Source organism: Lissotriton helveticus, chromosome 2_2 (genome assembly GCF_964261635.1).
Source record: "Lissotriton helveticus chromosome 2_2, aLisHel1.1, whole genome shotgun sequence".
NCBI lineage: Eukaryota > Metazoa > Chordata > Amphibia > Caudata > Salamandridae > Lissotriton > Lissotriton helveticus.
In genome coordinates this window covers 331,337,594-331,355,181 of record NC_136060.1, presented here as the reverse complement: position 1 = coordinate 331,355,181, position 17,588 = coordinate 331,337,594, and the positions used below count along the sequence as shown (strand labels likewise).

The following is a 17,588-nucleotide window of genomic DNA, read 5'->3' as shown; positions in this document are numbered from 1 at the left end:
GCTGCCAGCTGGAGGTCCAAATCGGCCGACGTACGTGTCAGTGGATCAGGAATACTTAAATCCACCTTCTTCAGGACTGCATACTTTCGTTAATTTATGTAGCGGAGGTAAGATGGGGAGCAGTGGTGGGCTCAACTCTGGTTTCACCACCTGTTTTTAGGCTGGGCAACCAAGGTCATTGTGGTCGGTTTACAGTATGGGGGCTAGTCAAGTGCCCCAGGCTGTGGGAGGCTGCTGGAACGGATGAGCAGCGGTGGACTTTCCTCAGGGCAACATGCTGCCTTGTTCTCTGTATCCAGCAGGATGTTGGTGTGCAGGAGATTGGGAGAGGAGCATCGGTACGCGACTGTAAGCCCTTGCAGTAAGTTTTGTTTCATACTCCTGTTCTTCCTAAATGGAGCTGGTTGCACAGGGATGTCAGGACTGGCGGCCTTTTGAGGCACCCAGTAGGGGAAAAACCTTCCTGCGTTTCCATTCTTCCCTGCTGTCGCACAGTCCTCATCAGCAATCCTCGTAGTATTGCCCTGCTCATTGTTGAAGGCTCAGGCTGCTGTTCCTCTGAGAGGGGACAGGCCTCACAGGGACAGCAGCGCAGCTGTTCACAGGAACCCTACAGGGAAAATCTCCTGGGCTTTTTCCGTCATTGCACGCTCTTTGTTTCCGTCTTAGCTGTATGGTTGTATCACCACATTTTTTCTGGACTCTGTTAACAGCTGTTATCAGCCGTGCAGGAATGCAAGATCCTTGCCTTCATCTCCAGATAGTTGGGGCAAAATGGCTGCTGCCTAGCTCAGCAGTAGCTGCTGCCCCTTCCCGCTCTGGGCCGCCAGTGCTGATGGGGACGCTTACCGCATTCCTCGAGCGTGCCGGTGTGCAGCTCCAACGTCATCGGGGATACGCTTTCAGGATGCTGGCTTCGGTCGGGACTGCCTGGAAAGCACTGTTTCACTCAGCAAATGGCAGTGCAGGCTTCTCTCAGCCACGACCGCCTCGACTGCTGTGGAGCCCTGCAATGCCGCGAAGGCTGTCAAACCTTCGAAGGAGTGGGCAGAGCTCCTGGGGGCCCCGCCTGCCCTTCCTGCTCACCGTCTCCACACAGTAAGAGGCTGACAGCTCACAAGGCAGAGGATGCAGGAGGATCTGCTGTCTAGTCTAGGAAACCCCTCAGTGGCATAGAGGGGTTGAACAAGGATGTACTATTAAAAACTCAAGGAACCGTGGCTGCCACGGAGAAAGAAAGGCAAACTTCAATTCCGGAAATCTTTGCTGGTAAACGTACTGGGCTACATCTGAAGTAGCAGGGTAAGTCCTCTTCCCCTGTACTCCCCACTGTCCCTCTCCCCCCGGCTACGGATGAACATAACATTTTTGCAGAGCCAGTGTGGACTGAGTTTTTGTGCCAATGGGAAATGGAAAAGGAAAGGGGAAAGTTCATGGAAATGGGAGAAAGGGTGGGAGAAAGAGAGCTTTCTATCAAGATGGCGGGGCTGGGGCTGTGGCTTAGGGGTTAATACTCAGAACTCTTGCATTGTTAGTTGGTGGCTTGAATAGGGGAGACAAGTGCTGTCCCCCGGGGATGGATCAGGATCTAGGGGCAGAAGAGGGATTCCCTGAAGCAGCTGAAAAATTCTATTCCTTGTCTGATGACTCAGACCTCTCAGGCCTCAGTGAGGAAATGACGGATGATGATTCAGCTCCTTATACATGGGGCTATAGCCAGAGTGGGGGAAAGGCAAAACCCTCAACAAAAAAAGCAGCTCTCCCTCTCAAAAAGAAAGAGTGAAAGAGCAAGAAGGAGCAGGAAGGATTCCGGTATGGAGTTAAGCACCTCCAGATAATTGAAGTGGGATTAGTCTGCACCTCGCCAGATTTATAGCGATGTGGAGGGAGAGAGATCTGGTAACCACGGGGGCTCCACTACCAGATTCAAATCCTGCACCCACATTCGACACAGACCTTTTCTATGCTGAAACAGATGCAGTCCGAGGCAAGGGTTGAACATAAGAAAATACAAGGCGCAGTGCGAAGTCACCAACATTTGTGCTGAGATGGCAGAGCGGGTCACCTTAGTGGAGGAGTGGACAGCGGCAGCAGATGCAGTGGTGGCAACAGTAGAGAAAAACAAAGGCTACAAGAAACACAGTTGTCGATGTGATGTGGAAGATGGAAGATTTTGAGAACCGGCAGTGTAGAAACAACTTGCGGTTTCTTGGCATGCAGAAAATGTGGAGGGAAGCGGCATCAGACACTTCATGCTCGAGCTTCTTAAGGGTGCCTTTCCCGAGTTTGCCCGATGAGATTGGGAGTCTGAAGTTCAAAGGGTTCACCAATTCCCCGTGACCCCAAGAAAAACTCCTCTCTCCAGCCAGAAGTCCAAGAGCCATCCTGGTTTACTTCGTAATTTCCTTCTAAGCCAGGCGGTCTTCGACAGGCAAGATCAGAAGCAAAGAGATCATATGACGGGCATACCTTTTTTGTCCTCCCTGACTTTTGCCATGTGACAGTCGAGAGGAGAGGGAGACTCTGGCTGTAATTTTCTCCCTTCCAAAAGACTGGATGTCAAGTATTTTAGCTAAATCCGGCTCATCTAAAGGTAATCTTCAAAGGAAATACCCAGACTTTTCTCTCGAAGATCAAGTCACAAGAATATTTGAAGGAAATCTTTAATGAAACTGGTCTGGGCTGATAAAAGATTCCTTTTTTGTACCTCTGGCACAAAATGAGTATTCGGTGAGGTCATAGTATATGCTTCCTTTTAGGGGATTTTCATTTGCTTGAAAATGTACTTTGGAGGTCTATTTGAAAGGTCTATCTAGGATCAGAGGCCTTGTCCCTTTTGCTGGATGTTTCCTTCCCTTTTTTCTCTACTCTTCACTGTTTTTCATTTTTTGAGCTTGACTAGGGGCTGAGTGGTTCCGTCAAGGGGGTGCGGGAAGTAGGAGTTGCATGTGGGTTGGCACTAGGGTCAGAAGTGACCTGTTTGCTCATGGTATGGGGTGAGGGGTGGGAGGGGGGCAGAATTGGGGAGGGTGTTTAGGTGGAGGGGATCCAAGCACAGTTATGGGTTGAGTTTGTGGTCGGCAACCTTCAGGCAACTTTATTTGTTATTAAAAAATGACTAGTTTAAGAATGGCCTCAATTAATATCTGTGGCCTAAACAAAATTCAGAAGAGACAAAGGGTTAATATTGTTGGGCAGTACTTAAAAGCTGATATACAGGAATCTCATGTGGAGGGGTCCAAGAAACATCTATTGGAACTCACTGGATATCAAGTTATCTCCAGGATGCTGCAAGGTACCCGTACTGGTGGGGTGGCAATGCTTGAACGTAAAGGCAAGATCCTATTCACTGGATCTATGGCATATAAACTCGGAAGTTGGTCCATTGTAGAATGCACTCATGATGGAGAGGGGTTTACACTGTATTCTATATACGGCCCTGTCACTGATGATTCAGCACTATTGGACTAGATCAGTGTCAAATTGGTGGGGTGGCCTATGCCTCTAGTTGTATGTGGGGATTTTAATAATAATCTAAAAAGGGAGGCCTTGCTGTCAAGTGCTGCATGGTATCAAGGGCGTAAGCCCAAGGTCTTCCGGGCATTGGCTTAGTTGGTTAATCTGCATGGGCTTCTTGGCGTGTGGTCTGACAAATAACCACTAGACCCAAGCTATACCTATTATTCTGCCCCTCATAAGGTCCATGTGTACCTAGACTACCTTTTTATATCCAGTAGGTTGATCTCCGCCTCGTGTATATTTAAATATCCACGGGTGATGTCAATTTATAATCCCCTTGTGTTAGAACAGGATATTCATGATACTTTACAATCTAACAGGGGATGGTTGTTTCAAAGGGCTCTGCTGCTGAAAGAGGATTATATTTCACGTATTTGGGAGAGGATACCGCTATTTAGGGCTGAAAATCTAGGGACTGCTCCCATCAAAGTTGTGTGGGCGAATTTTAAAGCCGGTATTTGTGGGGAAACTATGAGATATAGCTGTAATAGGCAGAAAAAGAGAAACACCAACTGCAGGGACTCTATCAGAGACTAGCGCAAGCAGAGGCAGGTCTGGTGGAGGCTGTTACTAGTGGTCTTGACATCGAGGCAGCCCAGCTTCAGGTTATATTAGCCAAAACCGCTATAGGGGACATCTGGGCTAAAAATACGGCCGAAAAATACACAGTATGGAAAAATAAAACCTATGAATTGAGTGAAAAGGTGGAGTGTACCTTTGCTTTTCATGCTAGACAACAGGCAACGTACGGCGATATTAAACAAATCTTAGATCCCGAGCTGGGTCCCATTTCTGAAGCAGGTGGGATACTCTCCGCCTTCCAAAGTTTTAATCAAAAGCTGTATGCAGAGGAGAAAGTAGATCCGGAAAGGATAGAGTTATATTTAGATCAGGTGTCTATGGATAGACTGGGAGGGGAGGATCAGGAGCTTTTAGATCTACCCATATCAATAGAAGAAATCAAAGTAGCAGCAGTGGGATTAGCATCTGGAAAAGCCGTGGGGACAGGTTTTATCCCGGGGGAATTTTATAACGTTTTTGCCTCCACCCTTAATAACCTCATATTAGAGGTATTCTAGGCGATTCAGAAGGGCAATCCTCCTCCTGACTCATGGGCTTCGGCTAGGATGGTAGTATTGGCAAAAAAGGGAAACCATTGAATCAGCTAGGATCTTATCGGCCCATTACGTTAATCAATTCTGATACTAAGCTTTTTGCTAAAATCTTAGCCTCAAGACTATCTATGGTTATTAAAAAAATTGTCTCACCCATACAACACAGATTTATCCCAGGGATGGGCACCACAGACCACATCCACCAGGTAATCACTCTATTTGGTGTGGCTAAAATCCAAGGAGACCCTATGGCGTTGTTGTTATTAGATATTGAGAAAGCGTTCAATAGGGTCTCCTGGCCCTATTTGTGGGCGATATTAGAGAAGAAGGGTCTAAGCACGGATTTTATAGCGTGGGTTAAGATGCTAGATATTAAACCTATAGCTAAAATCTCTCTCATGGGGGGAGTCAAAGTTGGTTAGAATCCAGCGGGAGACAAGGCATGGCTGTCCGTGTTCCCCCTTTTTATTTGCCCTCTATATAGACCCTTTAATCCTCTGGATTCAAGGTAATGCCTTAATGACACTGAGGGTAACTAGGGGCTGGGAGACGAAAATTCTAGCTTACGTAGATGACTGTACGATTTTTACCCCTGCCCCTAACGAAGCAGTCATGGAGATTGAAGAGGAGGCTGATTGCTTTGGACACATCAGGGGATAAAGACTTAATAGGGATAAAACTCAAATACTTATTAATGAAAACATTACGTTTGAGGATATACGGGTGGTCCCCAACACAATATACCTGGGCGTTAATAATAGCACTGATGTGGATGATGTGGTGAAGGGTAATTTGGGTCTATTCATTTATAAAACCAAAGCCGAACTGTTAAAATGGAATAATCTTAGACTTTCCCTGATTGGGAAGTGCAACTTAATCAAAATTATGTTTCTTCCAAGAATTTTGTATTTCTTTAGGGCTATACCCCTTGAGGTGAATAATTCATGGACAGGATGATTGGGCGGTTTCTTTGGACATATGCCAGGCCCCGGAGGGCCCTGAAGTTCCTTTCCCTCCCCATGGAATGGGGCGATGGACCACACCAAACTTCTGATTGTATTACTGGGTCTCGACACTACAACAAATAATACTCCTGTTGTTTGATCTGCCTCAAGAAGAGCTCAGTCGGAATATTGTAACCTCATGTTTTTAATTAACCCTTGGAGCTGTGGTTCGTGGCTGCTTGTTCCGGCAATTCGAGTTTGGCTATTTTAAAAAGGTTAGGTTCAAGACACTTATATATGCAGTTAGTGTATGGACTAGTATTAGAAAAAAACTCGGGTTACTTGCTTCAGTTTGTATACCCCTCTTTATGATAATTTTCTATTACCGGATATATTTCACAGCCCATATATTAAACGATGAAGGACAAATTTTGGTCCATTTTTGGGGGGGAATTTCTTCATTGATAAGAGTTTTACAACTTTTGTAAACCTGAGGAGTAAGTTCCTCTTAGGGAATAACAAATTCTTCAAATTCCTGAAAATTAGGGACTTCATAGGGAAGAAAAAGGGGAGGTGGAGAGGGGTTTAACAGGTGTCAACTTCTAGATGTACTAGCTAGGCACAAATCTTCGATCGGAGACATATACAGACTGTTAAAGGATAGGATGGGGGTTGATATAGAGAAACATGCTGCTCGATATGCGAGGTTCCTACAATCAACAGAGGACACACACTCCTCCTTAGAATTAGCCTAGTCAATACTGGTGCATATGCTGGCAGAATGTCCGGGTCTAGTGAATCTGAGAAGGGAGATATCTCTTTTTTGTTTTGTTGCAATTAAACCTGGGGATCAAAGTTACCCCCCTAATTGATCTTGTTAGGAGCCCAGGAGCAGGAGCAGGAGGCTCTTCCCTTGGCTCTCCCCATGGATGTGTTTTCTTTTTTTTTTTTTTTTTGCCATGGCAGTACTTAGACTATGCCTGGCAACAGCTTGGCTTGACCCGGCACCTCCGTCATTTAATCATTTGTTGGCTCAGTTAATCTTAGCTTATCATATCAAGAGGGTTGTCTATGGACGCAAAGGTATCTGAGCGTGGAAAAGCGGGCTTCAGATCTGGGCCCCTTTGAGGGATTGGCTTATATCACAAGGACAGGAATCAATTTTTGTTACGGTATCTTTGATGTGTTATGAGGTTGTTATTATGTATGTAAGTCTTACTATATCTCCTGGCTACTATTTCAACCTGTATCTGGTTATCTGTGTCTGTTGCTTTGTGTTTGCTTGGATGTAGGGGAAAGGGAAATTTAATGTTTTGAAAGATACAATAAATACGGTTAAAAAAAAGATCCTTGCCTTCATCTCCAAATGGTCGGGGACTCGAACAAGGGGGTTTTCTGGGGATTTACGCCAAACAGCGATCACTAGCCGGGGGAACTCCCTGTGGGAGCTCCTTAAACAGTCGGCCATCTTAGATTAAGTAATAAGGTAATTATTGTTAATCTGTTGGAAATATGGGCTGTTGCACTGTAGCATTTAAAAGTGTATCAATGTTTTGATGATGCTTTGGTGCAAATGTGCTCATGCAGTGAGTTAACCAGGAAAACAGTTCTTTGGCCAGATAATACAATCTATTTCTTTTATTTTATTTATAAAGTTTTATATGGAACGAACCAGATCCCGAGGTATATCAGAGCGCTTTACAAAGAAAGGGAGGAAGGACATAAATCCAGTATTGACCACAAGTAAGAATATACAACTGGAATAATCGCGTGTTTCCTAGACAAGTGAATCACAGAGAATAATATGAAAAACCTGAATATAACAGGCTACGAAGGGGGACACAAAATCCAGCAAAGACGAGCAGCATCACATGAGGGTACAATGGTTGTAGGAGCAGTGGTCTTGAGCAAGTAATCCAAGACCAAATTAAGGTAAAAATGTGTTCATTAGGAATCTTTTGGCTTTAAGTTTGAAAACGGTAGTTGAAGAGATTCTGCGAACCTCCGGTGGAAGAGAGTTTCAAATCCTTGGAGCAGTGCCGGAGAAGGCCCGGAGAGCGGTTGCCTTTTTCTTAAGGATGGGTAGTTTCAGGAGGAGAGTGATAGCGCTTCTTGATGCTCTCCCACCACAGGATAATTCAAGCTTTTGGGCAAGGTACCTGGGAGGTTTGAAATGCAGGGTTTTGTGTGCTGGAACGGCAATCTTAAGCTGAATTTGCGCTTCATAACCGATTTTGGGATAGGGGATATGTGCCTTGATTCTTTGTGAAGGAAGTACGAGAACCATTTTAACACCCGACCTGAGAAACCCATCCTGTTCTTCACAATGGATAGGAGGTTGTCGTGGTTCACCGTGTCAAAAGCGGAAGAAAAGGTCCAGGAGGATTAGGAAGCATGAGTGATTTTTAGGTATGGGCGAATTTTGCGGATCTGCGGCCCGCAAAATTCACGCAAAATCGCAAAACAATCTGCGAATTTGCAGATATTCCCGCGAACTCGCTGATTTGTTTGCGATTTGCACTCTACTCAACTGGAGTACTGGAGTACTCTACTGGCTAATCAGTAAGTGCTACCTCGTTGGGTAAATGTATAGTGCTTTTCCTACACTGCAGCTGCGTAAAGGGCCAGAAGATTTGTCTCCACTGACCATGTGTGCCTGTAACTTTTCCACCACGCCAAAAGGCGCCGAGGTCCGTTGAGTGAGCTGTCCATCATAGTTGGGAAAGGGCGGGAAGACGTTTGATACCGCTAGTGTGTGGTGCGGGGCTTCTATGCGTGTCAACATGCCTCTTGTGAATAAAGGGTCAGAGAGCGAGCAGGGAAGCAGGTGAGGAGAAAGCAGCCTCCTGGTCACAGGAACTATACGGGGATTGCGCTTGAGAAACTCATGGATGCAAAGACCTCCCTCGAGTATTACAGCTAATCTTTGATGGCAGATATGGGGTTAAAGCACACATGCCCAGCCTCGACCGTGCTCACTAATGTTTTGGGCTGATTAAAACGTTACTGAATTTGAGCTTCAACTCGGGCACCTGCTTTATTTATATCTGTAAGTGCTTCCTGTTGAGGTTTAATTTTTGGCCCACAGGAAGCACTTACAGAGTTAAGGCAGGTGCCCGAGTTGAAACTAACTTTGTAACCATTTTAGAATGGCGCCGGCAAACTGCCAGAGTTGAAATTGCAACTTCAAATCTGGCAGCTTGCCGGTGCCATTCTAAAATGGTTACAAGGATAGCTTCAACTCGAGCACCTGCCGTAACTGTAAGTGCTTCCAGTGGGCCCAAAAAAAAAATCCACCCGTGAGCGGATTTGCGGATTTTTCGGCAATTTCGCGAGATTCGCGGATCGCAAAATTTCAGAAAATCCGCAAATTCCGCAAGCGGAATGGATTTTTGGCCCACACTTAGTCATTTTGATCAAGCATTTTCAAGATGTCATCCATCACATGCCTGAGAGCCGATTCGTTACTGTACCCCTTCCAGCAGCCGGATTGATGCTGGTCTAGTATGCATTTTTCAAGTAGTTTGGATAATGTGGGGATGTTGGAGATAGGGCGGAAATTATTACGGTCAGAGTTATCTGCATAAGGTTTTTTTAAAATAGGTGACACCTACGCTGCTTTTAGGCAGTCTGGAATCATGCCTTGTGAAAGAGAAGCATTTACAATCCTTGGCCAGGTGGGGATGAGTGCATTCTTTATTTCTTTGAAGATGGCCAGAGGCAGCGGGTCACTAAAGTGCTTAGATGGATTGATGTTCTGAAGAATCTTGTTGATGTCTTTTTCATTGAAAGGGGTAAAGGTGTCCCATGTCACAATATTCTTGGTATTCAGGCTGATAGGTTTGCTCTTTTATGAGAGGTCAAGGGGTGGTACGGACCCAGGGGATGGTAGGAGTGCCTTCTTGGTAGCGAGATCAATGGAGATGAGCCTTGATTTCTCAGTGAAGAAAGCAGCAAGATCTTTTCAAGAAGGTGGGCTGCCTCCAGATTCAGAGTTGTTTGGGCCTTCAGTAGATTGCTGTTTGACCAACTCAAATAGTTTCTTGGGCTCGTTTGCAGCTTGATCCTGTTGATGTCTGAAGTAGTCTGCCTTGGCACTCTTGATTTGTTTGCGGTAAAAGCTTCTAACCTCTCTAAGGAGTTTTAGTTGTTCCAAGAAGGGATTTGATCTCCAGGAACATTCACCTGCCCTAAGGTTGCAGCGTTCCGTGTTTAAATTGTCATTGTACCAAGGTTTGGATATTTTTGGTGAGGCTTTTTTTTGTTGGAGCGGTGCAATGTCGTCCAGGATGATGGAGATGGTCGAGTTGTAGGAGTCAATGAGTAACTGAACATCAATTAGTGGGCTGCTAGATCAACTGAGTTTATTGATCTGAGGTCCCTTTTCCAGACCTTTGATTTCATTGGTTGGGCCTTCATCAACGCCACCTCCCTGTTTATATAAAACACGATACAGTGGTGATCGGACCAGTCGCAAGGGGTAATGGTGTCCAATGTGATAATCTGCCCTTTCGAGATAATGAGGTCTAGAGTTTAACCTTTGTTGTGAGTTGGTTGGTCACAGTGCTGAGTCACTTCTTGATCATTCAAAAATGTTGTAAGGCATGTTACCGCTTGGTCATTGGAGTTAGACCAGTGAAGGTTGAAATCACCAAGGAAAATTTGGGACACGACTGAGTCGACATTGCCAGAGGTGACTTCCATTAATTGCTCGATGAAGGGGAGATTGTCTCCCGGGGGTGATAAAAAGTGCGATGTTTGCAAACCGGCAGGTTATTACTAGAGACGCTGAGACAAAGGTATTCATAGGAGGAGGGTGAAGATGACTCTAAGTGAGAGTTTGAAAGTGTGATCCTATGAATAAACGCTATGCTATTCTATTCTAGAAGATCAGATTACCTCCCTCCTGAATAAATCATTGGAAACAGGGACGGGACCAGCCAGTTTTAAGGAAGCTCGAGTGAAGCCATTGATAAAGAAGCCAGGAGCTGATTCTACCATCTTGAAAAACTATAGGCCTATTTCCCAATTGCCGTTCTTGTCCAAAGTCCTGGAACAACACGTGCTGAAGTCACTGGCCTCGTTCCTGGAGTCTCACCACCTTTTCCAGGAGCGTCAGGCGGGATTTCGTGCACACCATAGCACCGAGTTGGTGATGCTCTCGGTGCTGGATGAGCTTAGGGGGATGGCTGACAGTAAAAAACCGAGCGCCCTGATACTTTTAGATCTTTCAGCGGCATTCGATACTGTCAGCCACACCCTACTTCTGGACAGGTTGGCCAAGTTCGGTATCCGGGATAAGGCCTTTCAATGGCTTCAATCCTTCCTATCAGGGAGGACGCAGCGAATTCAGTTGGGGGATTGTCTATCGGAGGTGGGTAATTTGACGTGCGGAGTTCCACAGGGCTCCGCACTGTCCCCAGTATTATTTAATCTTTATATGCAACCACTGATCAACTCCCTGGTAGACATGGGTTGCCATGTTTTTAACTATGCTGACGACACCCAGCTGCTACTCAGCATAGACAATACTGTCTCTGCACAGAAGTATGCTCAGGATATTCTTAGATTTGTAGTCAGTTGGATGACGGCAAATCTACTGAAAATCAATCCTGAAAAGACCGAGGTGTTAGTGGTTTCGACCACAAGTTCGCCATGGAGTGACCTATACTGGCCTCAAGAACTGGGCCCCACCCCAATACCCTGTGACAAGGTGAAAAGCCTTGGAATTAAAATTGACAGCGAATTGTCAATGATTAGCCAGATCTCTTCGGTTGTAGGGACCTGTACTGGTCTGATTAGACAATTGCGCAAATGAGTCCCCCTTCTTTCTACATCCATGCTTCGCACTGTAGTTTCGGCCACAATCATCTCGAGGCTGGATTACGGGAATGCTCTCTATTTGGGTCTACCTAAAAATCTGACCAATAGATTGCAGATTGTTCTGAATGATGCTGCACGACTCATCTTCAGACTCCCAAGGAGATCCCATGCTTCTCATTTGCTTCAGAACCTACATTGGCTCCCTATTAGACAAAGGGCTGAGTTTAAAAGCCTTTGTACTGCTCACAAGGCAATTTATGGGCAAGCACCTGCCTATATTAAGGAACGTCTGCAGATTTATAAACCGGAACGAACTTTGAGGTCATCTGATGCTCAGTTGTTAGTCTGCCCAAGGTTTAAACTGACAACGAAGGGCAGGAGATCTTTTTCAGTCTTGGTTCCTCAAATTTGGAACAGACTACCCGAGGCCCTCCGGAAAGAAGGTAATTTACTACGTTTTAGGAAATCATTAAAAACATTTTTATTTAGGGAAGCTTTGACTCATATTAATTTGTACACGGTACTGTCTCTTTGATCTATTTAAGTGTTGTTTTGTCCTCTGGTCATGAGCGCCTTGAGACCTGCCGGTGAGTTGGCGCTATAGAAACCGAAATAACAATAACAATAACAATATACCACCCCCCAGCTTCCGGGATCTGTCTAGCCTAATTATGTCATGAGTAGGAGATACTAGAAGGTCTAGGAAAGGGGTGGAGGTGGGATTTAGCCATGTTTCAGTGAGGATGATAATGTCTAAATCTTTGTATTTGATGAGGTCAAATATGTCTGAAGCGTGTTTATTGGCTCACCTGTAATTGAGTGGTACACATTTAAGTCCAGGAGGATGAGTGTATGATGGAGACTGATTAACATTCACTCTCTTGAGGTTGTCTTTATTGATGACTCTAGGATTGTAAGGAGGTTCTCTGTATGGGTTGGAAAGGATGGATTGTATGTTGTTCGGCAGGATCAAGTTGCAATGGGACCTGGTAGAGTAAGAGTTGTGCAGGTCATTGAGTTCAGTGGGTGCAAAGTTTTCTCACATCTCTGGGGCAGTATGGCGTGTTAGCTAAGGAAATGGTTTGTGAGACAGGGGGGGCTAAGCCTGACCCAAGCGATCACTCCCAGTATGGGGGGCTCTAGGCAGGTTTGTAGAGGTGAGGAGGGATCTGATCACGGTGAAAAGGTCATGTGAGAGAGCTTTCAGGTCACGTAGTTCAGTAGCGAAGAGGTGCAGCTGAAGAGATATATCATCCAGACGCGTAACCCAGTCAGAAAGGGGCATGGGGTTTGTTGGGACAGCGAGCGGAGAAAGAGGGCCTTGGTGTAGGCCCTTGGGGTCCAAGGTGATGGGGAGAGGCTCCTGGGGAGGGAGTTGATCCAGAGGGACTAGCGGAGATCCTTGACCTTTAGATAACACGATAGGCGGCATGTGAGCGAGCGATATGCCCATTGAGCTGAGGGTCAGATACAGTCCGGACAGGAAAGCCAGCCAACATAGAGTAAAACCAAGAAAGAATCAACATTGTTCAAGATGCATAGTTTGATGTTTAAACATGTTTTTACTAAAGACACATCTTCTAAACGTTTGTTATTTTTTGTCTCCCATTGCAGGTTGAGCCGTCAACTTACTTGTTACTTAATATGCAATGACAATGAAGGCCATGCATGATTCTTGTGAAGTGTGGTGAAGTTTGTTAGCAGATGATTTCTGCATCTGTGTCTGAAGACCCCAACAGTCTGTCTCCTTGATGACTACTAAGTGGGTTGAGCTTTTTAATTCATATATTGTGTTAGGAATGGAACAACTGCCTGTAGGTGGTTTTTAGGTTGAGCCTGAGCAGCACATGCGCTGCTCTGCGAGGCAAGCTGTATTCAGGTATGGACGTGAAACTCCACCAACTCTCCACCCATATTTTTTATTGGCTTGTGTCATTGCCATTTCGAAACTGTGGATTTTCATTTGTTAATAGGCTTAGTAGTCCCTCCTTAGTACGACATAGTCTCATTTTGTAACCTCCAATGGCGACACCCCCTGTTCCATGTGTTGTTACTCAGTAGGTTTAATTACAGCATCTGAGCACTATATCGTTAAATGGCAGGACACGTTCTCTCCCAAAGCTTTATTATTTTTATTTCATGGCACGTGGCGGCCGCGCCTTTGATTTATTTGCGCCGCCGAACACCGCTGCACGGGATTTTTTTGTTTTACCATTTATTCCTTTTTTTTTAACTCCCCCATCCCGCACTCTCCCTTTAATCGCGGCCGTATCCCTTTCCTTAGACACGCCACATCTAAGGAAAGGGGCGCGGCTGCCATTAAAGAGAAACAACAGCATGGAGCGCGTTTACCAAAAAACCCATTTGTTTGTCAATTTGACAAACAAATGCTTTTTTTTCATGAAAGCACTCCATACCGCGCTTTCACTTTAATGGCGCCCGCACCCCTTTCCTTAGGCATCTAAGGAAAGGGGCGCAGCCGACACTAAACAAGCATATGTAATGAAATAGGTATTGCATTTACAAGAGTGTCATAAATGCGAGACCTTTTGCATTGCAAATGCTTGTTTCAAGGTAGCATGATAGTGGAGGATAAACAAAAACTAGCTGCACTTTAAGAAGAGCATGAAACCCATGGACCATCAGATTGTGGGTGTGGTGATTTGAGACCTGGGAGTGCTCTGGAGCTGTCTGCTCAATTGTTGTTGTTGGAAATCCTTTGAATCACCGTCTTTGGTGTCTACAGAATGTATGGTCTGGTGGTGCGGATCTGTGCAAATGGTTCGGTTTGTATGATATTATGCGGGGTTGTTTGAATTGCTTGTTTGCCATTGTATCTGATTTCTTCTCGCTCTGTGGTTATTGACAGATTGAATCTTCTGAGTAACAGTACATTTTTATTCATTGTTTAATTGTATTGTGTATGGGCTGCTGGGATCGAGTGAACTTCAGTGGATGTTGTTTGAGGAGACTGGGCATTGCGGCTATGTGGCATGGTGGATTTTTACTTTCTTGAGATTTCATTCTTTCAATCATGCCATTTGTATAGCGCACTACTCACCCGGGAGGGTCTCAAGGCGCTTGGGGGGAGGGGTATGCTACTGCTCGAACAGCCAGGTCTTGAGTTGTTTCCTGAAAGCGAGATGGTCCTGGGTCAGCCGAAGGTGGATGGGGAGGGAGTTCCAAGTCTTGGCAGCCAGGTAAGAGAAGGATCTTCCTCCGGCGGTGGCTCTTCGGATGCGTGGTACGGCTGCGAGGGCGAGGCTGGTGGACCGTAGCTGGCGGGTGGGCGTGTAGAAGGTCAGGCGGTCGTTGAGGTACTTGGGGCCCAGGTCGTGGAGAGACTTGTGTGCGTGGGTGAGGAGCCGGAACGTGATCCTCTTGTCGACGGGGAGCCAGTGCAGGTTCCTCAGGTGGCTGGAGATGTGGCTGCGTCGGGGGACATCCAGGATGAGTCGGGCGGAGGTGTTCTGGATGCACTGGAGTCTTTTCTGTAGCTTGGCTGTGGTTCCGGCGTAGAGGGCGTTTCCGTAGTCCAGTCGGCTGGTGACGAGTGCCTGGGTGACAGTCTTCCTGGTCTCGTCGGGATCCAGCGGAAGATCTTGCGAAGCATACGCAGGGTGTTGAAGCACGATGAGGAGACGCCGTTGACTTGTCTGGTCATCGAGAGGGAGGGGTCCAGGATGAAGCCCAGGTTGCGTGCGTGGTCGGTTGGCTTGGGTGCGGTGCCCAGGGCTGGGGGCCACCAGGAGTCGTCCCAGGCGGAGGGCGAAGATCCCAGGATGAGGACTTCCATCTTGTCCGAGTTCAGTTTCAGGCGGCTGTCCTTCATCCACTCGGCGACGTCTTTCATCCCTTCGAGTAGGCAGGTTCTGGCAGTGTCGGGGTCTCTGGTGAGGGAGAGGATCAGCTGGGTGTCGTCGGCGTAAGAGATGATGTTGAGGTTGTGCTGGCGTGCGATGATTGCGAGAGGTTTCATGTAGATGTTGAAGAGGGTGGGGCTGAGTGAAGATCCTTGCGGGACGCCGCAGATGACTTCGGTGGCCTCGGAGCAAAACGGGGGGAGGCGGACTCTTTGTGTTCTTCCGGCGAGAAACGAGATGATCCACTCCAGTGCCTTCTCTTGGATACCGATGTTGCTGAGGCGCTGGACTAGGGTGCGGTGGCAGACCGTGTCGAACGCAGCGGAGAGGTCCAGGAGGATGAGGGCCACTGTTTCCCCCTTGTCGAGCAGGGTCCGGATGTCGTCGGTGGCTGCGATGAGGGCGGTCTCGGTGCTGTGGTTGGCTCTGAAGCCAGACTGCGAGGGGTCGAGGGATCCGTTCGTCTCGAGGAAGGCGGTCAGCTGTCTGTTGACGATCTTCTCGATGACTTTAGCAGGAAAAGGGAGGAGCGAGATGGGGCAGACGTTTTTGAGATCGGTGGGGTCCGCTGTAGGTTTCTTCAGGAGGGCGCTGATCTCGGCGTGCTTCCAGCTCTCCGGGAAGGTGGCGGTGTTGAAGGAGGCGTTGATGATGTTCCGGAGTTGGGGTGCAATGGTGGAGTCGGCCTTGTTGAAGACGTGGTGTGGGCAGGGGTCGGTCGGTGATCCGGAGTGGATGGTGTTCATCGTGCGGGCTGTGTCTTCGGTGGTCACCGTGGTCCAGGTGCGAAGGGTGGCGGTGGGGGGCGTTGGTTCGACGGTTGGGTGCGTGGGTGGGGCGCCGAAGCTGTTGTGGATGTCGGCGATCTTGCGGTGGAAGAACGAGGCGAGGGAGTCGCAGAGGTCTTGTGACGGAGTGATGTCGTTGTAGCCGGTGCTGGGGTTGGAGAACTCCTTGACGATAGTGAAGAGCTTTTTGCTGTCGTGGGCGTTGTTGTCCAGTCGTTCCTTCAGGGATTTCTTCTTGGTGGTGCGGATGAGCTGGTGGTGCTTGCGGGTAGCGTGTTTGAGGGCGGTCATGTTGTTGGTGGTCCGGTCGAGGAGCCAGGCTTTCTCGAGGGTGCGGCAGGTCTTCTTGGAGTCCTTGAGGTCGTCGGTGAACCAGGATGCCTTCTTGCTTCTGGGTCTGCTGGGAGGGTTCTTTAGTGGCGCGAGGTCGTCGGCGCAGGCGGTCAGCCACTGTGTGAAGTTGCGGGCTGCTTCGTTGGGGTCCGTTGTGTTGGCGGTTGGGCTCTGGCTGAGGGAGGTGGTGAGCTGGTCTGCGGTGGTCTTGCTCCAATTCCTGTGAGGTACCTGTTGTGGGTGGTGGTGTGTCGTGGATCTTTTGAAGCTGAAGTGGACGCAGCTGTGGTCGGTCCAGTGGAGTCCGGTGGCGTGGCTGAAGGTGATGTACTTGCTGGAAGAGAAGACGGGATCAAGCGTGTGGCCGGCGTAGTGGGTGGGGGTGTTGACCAGTTGCTTGAGTCCGAGGTTGGCGAGGTTTTCCAGCAGGGCGGTGGTGTTGCGGTCCTTGTTGTTCTCCAGGTGGAAGTTGAGGTCCCCGAGGAGAATGTAGTCAGTGGAGGGGAGGGCGTGCGGGCTGATGAAGTCTGTGATGTCTTTGCTGAATTGTGTGCGTGGTCCCGGGGGTCTGTAGACGAGGGTGGCTCTGAAGGTCGTCTTAGGGTCGGTGTGAATCTGGAAGTGGAGATGTTCGGCTGCGGCGAAGGAGTCGTTGGCGTCGGTCGTGATGCGGATGGTGTTCCTGTGGACGATGGCGATGCCACCTCCGGTCTGGTTGATGCGGTCCCTCCTGATGATCTTATACCCGTCCGGGATGGCGATGGCGATGTCGGGTGCAGAGGAGGCGTTCATCCAGGTTTCCGTGAGGAAGGCGACGTCCGGTGATGTAGTGTCGAGGAGGTTCCAGAGTTCCACGGCGTGACTGTGGACGGAGCGGGTGTGGATCAGGATGCACTTGAGGTGGTTGCTGCTGGTGTTTGTCTTGGCGGGTGCGGGGCAGGTTCGGAGGCAGGTGAACTTGCAGGTGCAGCAGGTGAAGGGTCCGTGGGTGCGTCTCGGGGTGGCTCGGCAGCAGGCGTGGGTCCGGCCGGCATTGAGTGCGTTGAGAGTGGTGGCGTCGTAGGTCAGTCGGGTCGTCTTGCCTCGGCGGGGAGGGCCAGGGGTCCTGACGCTGGGAGCGGGCCAGGCGCGGGCCAGGCGCGGACGGGCGCAGTCGGGCTTACCTTTGGCGCACCTTCGGCGCTCAATCGGTGCTCCCGCTGC

General features: G+C 48.2%; 1 pseudogene; it reads right to left on the bottom strand.

The window, feature by feature from the left end:
* The window catches only part of LOC144821659 (protein MAK16 homolog pseudogene), a 107,976-nt pseudogene that overhangs the window by 41,902 nt on the left and 48,486 nt on the right, over window positions 1-17,588 (bottom strand).